The sequence below is a fragment of the Schistocerca piceifrons genome, unplaced genomic scaffold (genome assembly GCF_021461385.2).
Source record: "Schistocerca piceifrons isolate TAMUIC-IGC-003096 unplaced genomic scaffold, iqSchPice1.1 HiC_scaffold_326, whole genome shotgun sequence".
In the NCBI taxonomy this organism is placed as follows: domain Eukaryota; kingdom Metazoa; phylum Arthropoda; class Insecta; order Orthoptera; family Acrididae; genus Schistocerca; species Schistocerca piceifrons.
This window is the reverse complement of record NW_025728544.1, coordinates 10,001-15,000: the sequence shown is the minus strand read 5'-3', so window position 1 is coordinate 15,000 and position 5,000 is coordinate 10,001. Positions and strand designations below refer to the sequence as shown.

General features: G+C 54.2%; 1 non-coding gene across 1 annotated transcript in view; it reads left to right on the top strand.

Moving 5' to 3' along the window:
* The first annotated feature begins 3,635 nt into the window (after positions 1-3,635).
* LOC124745575 overlaps positions 3,636-5,000 on the top strand; it is a 1,909-nt gene continuing 544 nt past the window's right edge. The window contains exon 1 of the ribosomal RNA XR_007011086.1: positions 3,636-5,000. This exon is cut by the window's right edge and continues 544 nt beyond it. This is a non-coding gene — a ribosomal RNA (small subunit ribosomal RNA).

Below are 5,000 nucleotides of genomic sequence, written 5' to 3'. Positions count from 1 at the left end.
GACACCACATGCAATACCGCCATCTATGCGCATCTGACAACACTACGTCCGCACCACAAAACATACCGCCATCTGTAGGTCTCCCGCAACATGACCTCCTGCAACGACGCTACCGCCATCTATGAGACGCCAAGCCGACTAAGACAGCGATGGCGCCACAGTGGCCGCCTTTCGACGCCACCCACAAAGGCTGCAGCCTCTGTCGACCATAGCACCCAATCTCCAGTGGCTCTGCCGCACGAAGCCGTGGACCGGCAATGACGCCACCCGCACCCGTTCGTGCACCACCCCAACCGCCAAACTCGCACCTCCAGCGGATGAACGGCGGACGTTTCCCGCACTCGTAAAGTGCAATCCACCCCTATAACTTGCGTTTCATGAAGAGTTATTTCCAATATGCGACATTCCCGCTGTCCGTATACATGAGCCGCGACCTGTACCACTTACGAGCGAGAGACGCGATCGCGTTGCTCACTGTACGGCGTCCGATACCGAGCCATCAGCATGTCGGTCCCCATGCGCGTTGCACTCGCACTCGCAGTCGCAAAAACGTGGGGCAAATATATTACGCGGAAGAGTTATAACAGACCGAGCCCCACTGCATGGGGGGAGTCTTTGTCACTAATGTACACAGATGGAACATTTTGGACTGGAACCAGATTACCCGTACACACGGCGCTGATTAGTAATCAATGCAGAGCCATCAAACTACAGCAAATATACACAACTGTCCGTATACATGCTGAAAGAGTCTGCCCAAAATGGGAACCACACGTCAGCCAGACACTCTGATCACGCACCACTCTCTGCTTCTAACAGGCGCACATACAATATGTAAGCACCAGCATGGAACAACATCCAGTGCATCTTCTCCGCCACATTACACAATCCACACTATCACAACCAGACCAGGAGGTCCGTGCGGAAAATACAATATCCCAGCCTTTCGACATCCACCATTGCGCAGACCAGGCACCAACACCCACACATGTCCTATACAACGGTGCACCCAACATCACAATAGTACCTCCTGTCACAGCGCACAAACAATGACATGAGTCAAAGACACAGGTCTCACACAAGCATAGAATTGGAGCGCCGCCTCTAATAAGCCAAAGGTGCATCCTGACGTGACAAATCTGATCATGTCACAAGCATTCACTTACTATAATCACTATCAACGAACCTGCCGCCCCCGCCCCCCCCCCCCCTACACCTTTCCGTACAACAACGTGTAACCTAACCTAACCTAACCTAACCTATGTTGTACCTTAACCTAACCTATGTTGTACCTTAACCTAACCTATGTTGTACCTTAACCTAACCTATGTTGTACCTTAACCTAACCTATGTTGTACCTTAACCTAACCTATGTTGTACCTTAACCTAACCTATGTTGTACCTTAACCTAACCCATGTTGTACCTTAACCTAACCCATGTTGTACCTTAACCTAACCCATGTTGTACCTTAACCTAACCCATGTTGTACCTTAACCTAACCCATGTTGTACCTTAACCTAACCCATGTTGTGCCTCAACCTAACCCATGTTGTGCCTCAACCTAACCCATGTTGTGCCTCAACCTAACCCATGTTGTGCCTCAACCTAACCCATGTTGTGCCTCAACCTAACCCATGTTGTGCCTTAACCTAACCCATGTTGTGCCTTAACCTAACCCATGTTGTGCCTTAACCTAACCCATGTTGTGCCTTAACCTAACCCATGTTGTGCCTTAACCTAACCCATGTTGTGCCTTAACCTAACCCATGTTGTGCCTTAACCTAACCCATGTTGTGCCTTAACCTAACCCATGTTGTCGCCTTAACGTAACCCACGTTGTCGCCTAAACCTGCTCTGTAATTGTTATACGACTCGTTCAATTACTGTAGTGTTGCCCACCCGCAACCCTCGCAATATAGTTCGCTACTCGCACTGCCCGCACCCCTGTGTATCGCTTCATGTTAAACACCTTGCAAGTCTTGCTCACTTTCCACATGCTCCTGCTGTACACTGTAATGTGGATGGCAGCAGGACGTACATGCCGCCCCTCCCCACGTCCCCACCTTGCCCCCTGCCTTCGCAAGCTGGTTGGTGAGAAGTTTGCATGTTCAATGCCCTTCGCATGCGACGTACTCAGGCTACGTTGTGGTGCGGCCTGTGTCAACTGTCCGCTGATGTCGTACGCGTGAACCACAATCTGTACTGCACATTCGTCCTTATGTACTGAATGATACATCGTGGCACATGTGTGACCGCACAACGACTGCGCCCAAAAACGGCGGACCATACAGTGCAAATATTGTGCACGCAGCTACGTGTCGTCTCCCTATGAGAGCTGGATTGCAGTGTGGTACGCCATAGAGACGTGTGGGAGGAACGGACGCCGTGGATGGCGATCAGCATGAGCTGTCTGTTGATGTATTCGGACCTAGTCGTCTCTCCTCACACACCGTGATGGCATGGTGCACCGCGTTCCATATCTGCGACATGCTACAGAGGCCGGTTGACAGTCGTTCGAGCAATGGACATCGCATACGTACGGGGGCCACCTTCCACGTATTGTCTAGGCGTGCACATTTTGTTGCGTGTATGTGGGCAGACGTAGTGTGGCGTGACACCTGACACAGGCATGCAATAATCGTTGAAGTTGCAAATGGCGATGGACGCCTGCGTTTTCTGGTGAAGTTACGCAAATGAACAAATGGTAACCTGTTGTGGTGCGGTTGTTCTCGCTAGGGGTGAATCGGTGATGGCGACGATAGGTTGAGGTACTAACCGGTTGTTCCAGCGATACCCACCATGCCGACGAAACTGAACGGCATCTGGGTGTGAAGCGATACGCGGCGGTGGCTGGGTGGGACCGTCCCCGGCCGGTGAGGGGGCGCCTCCCGGCGTGCTGGCCGCGCGGTGCGTGGGCGCACGCGCTACAGCCGGCTGGTGGGGGCGGCCAGTGGCAGGCGCGCCGGCCGACGGACGCGGCAGGCGTCGCAGCTGCGCGCCGGCGCACCCTGCGCGCGGCGCCGTGCGGCCAAAGTAGGTCCTCGCGGGCCCGGTGCGAAGCGCGGTGGACATCTTCAGTGTGCTGGTCCGATTGAGGACTGTGTGCGTTGAGGATGCGCCGCCGCCCGGCGCTCGGCGCCGCGACGCCGTCTGCTGCTCGGTCGCCCCAGCGGTTCTCGCTGGTGGTTTGTATCGCAGCTGTGCGGATGTGTTGGCGCGTGCGCTGTGCTGGGAGAGTTCGCTTCGGCACCCAAGTGGGGCTTTTGTCCTTCTGTGGCGCTGGCGTTGGAGCTGCCGGTCACCGTAGGTGGCGCGTGTTGTCTCCCGCCGGCAATGCCACGACAGCACGCTCCCGGGCCTCTGTCGGCAGCGGCAAGCTCAGTTGGGAGCACGGGTGGTCGCACCGAAAGCGTCTACTCGCCTAACTCCGGGCGATTGCGCCTCTCTCGAACCCGACCAAGTACTTGGGACGGCGCTGCGCGCCGCCGGGACCTGAGAGGGTTTCGAGGTGTATTGTGCAGGGGAGCTCAGCCTCCTCCTGTTTGCAGAATGATTGAGCGGACGCTTGCGTGTTCGCGCGGGCCCCCGGGACACACTCCCGGGCGGCCGGCTGCTCAGCTCTAGTTGACGCAGCTCCCTGGTTGATCCTGCCAGTAGTCATATGCTTGTCTCAAAGATTAAGCCATGCATGTCTCAGTACAAGCCGCATTAAGGTGAAACCGCGAATGGCTCATTAAATCAGTTATGGTTCCTTAGATCGTACCCACGTTACTTGGATAACTGTGGTAATTCTAGAGCTAATACATGCAAACAGAGTCCCGACCAGAGATGGAAGGGACGCTTTTATTAGATCAAAACCAATCGGTCGGCTCGTCCGGTCCGTTTGCCTTGGTGACTCTGAATAACTTTGGGCTGATCGCACGGTCCTCGTACCGGCGACGCATCTTTCAAATGTCTGCCTTATCAACTGTCGATGGTAGGTTCTGCGCCTACCATGGTTGTAACGGGTAACGGGGAATCAGGGTTCGATTCCGGAGAGGGAGCCTGAGAAACGGCTACCACATCCAAGGAAGGCAGCAGGCGCGCAAATTACCCACTCCCGGCACGGGGAGGTAGTGACGAAAAATAACGATACGGGACTCATCCGAGGCCCCGTAATCGGAATGAGTACACTTTAAATCCTTTAACGAGTATCTATTGGAGGGCAAGTCTGGTGCCAGCAGCCGCGGTAATTCCAGCTCCAATAGCGTATATTAAAGTTGTTGCGGTTAAAAAGCTCGTAGTTGGATTTGTGTCCCACGCTGTTGGTTCACCGCCCGTCGGTGTTTAACTGGCATGTATCGTGGGACGTCCTGCCGGTGGGGCGAGCTGAAGGCGTGCGACCGCCTCGTGCGTGCTCGTGCGTCCCGAGGCGGACCCCGTTGAAATCCTACCAGGGTGCTCTTTATTGAGTGTCTCGGTGGGCCGGCACGTTTACTTTGAACAAATTAGAGTGCTTAAAGCAGGCAAGCCCGCCTGAATACTGTGTGCATGGAATAATGGAATAGGACCTCGGTTCTATTTTGTTGGTTTTCGGAACCCGAGGTAATGATTAATAGGGACAGGCGGGGGCATTCGTATTGCGACGTTAGAGGTGAAATTCTTGGATCGTCGCAAGACGAACAGAAGCGAAAGCATTTGCCAAGTATGTTTTCATTAATCAAGAACGAAAGTTAGAGGTTCGAAGGCGATCAGATACCGCCCTAGTTCTAACCATAAACGATGCCAGCCAGCGATCCGCCGCAGTTCCTCCGATGACTCGGCGGGCAGCCTCCGGGAAACCAAAGCTTTTGGGTTCCGGGGGAAGTATGGTTGCAAAGCTGAAACTTAAAGGAATTGACGGAAGGGCACCACCAGGAGTGGAGCCTGCGGCTTAATTTGACTCAACACGGGAAACCTCACCAGGCCCGGACACCGGAAGGATTGACAGATTGATAGCTCTTTCTTGATTCGGTGGGTG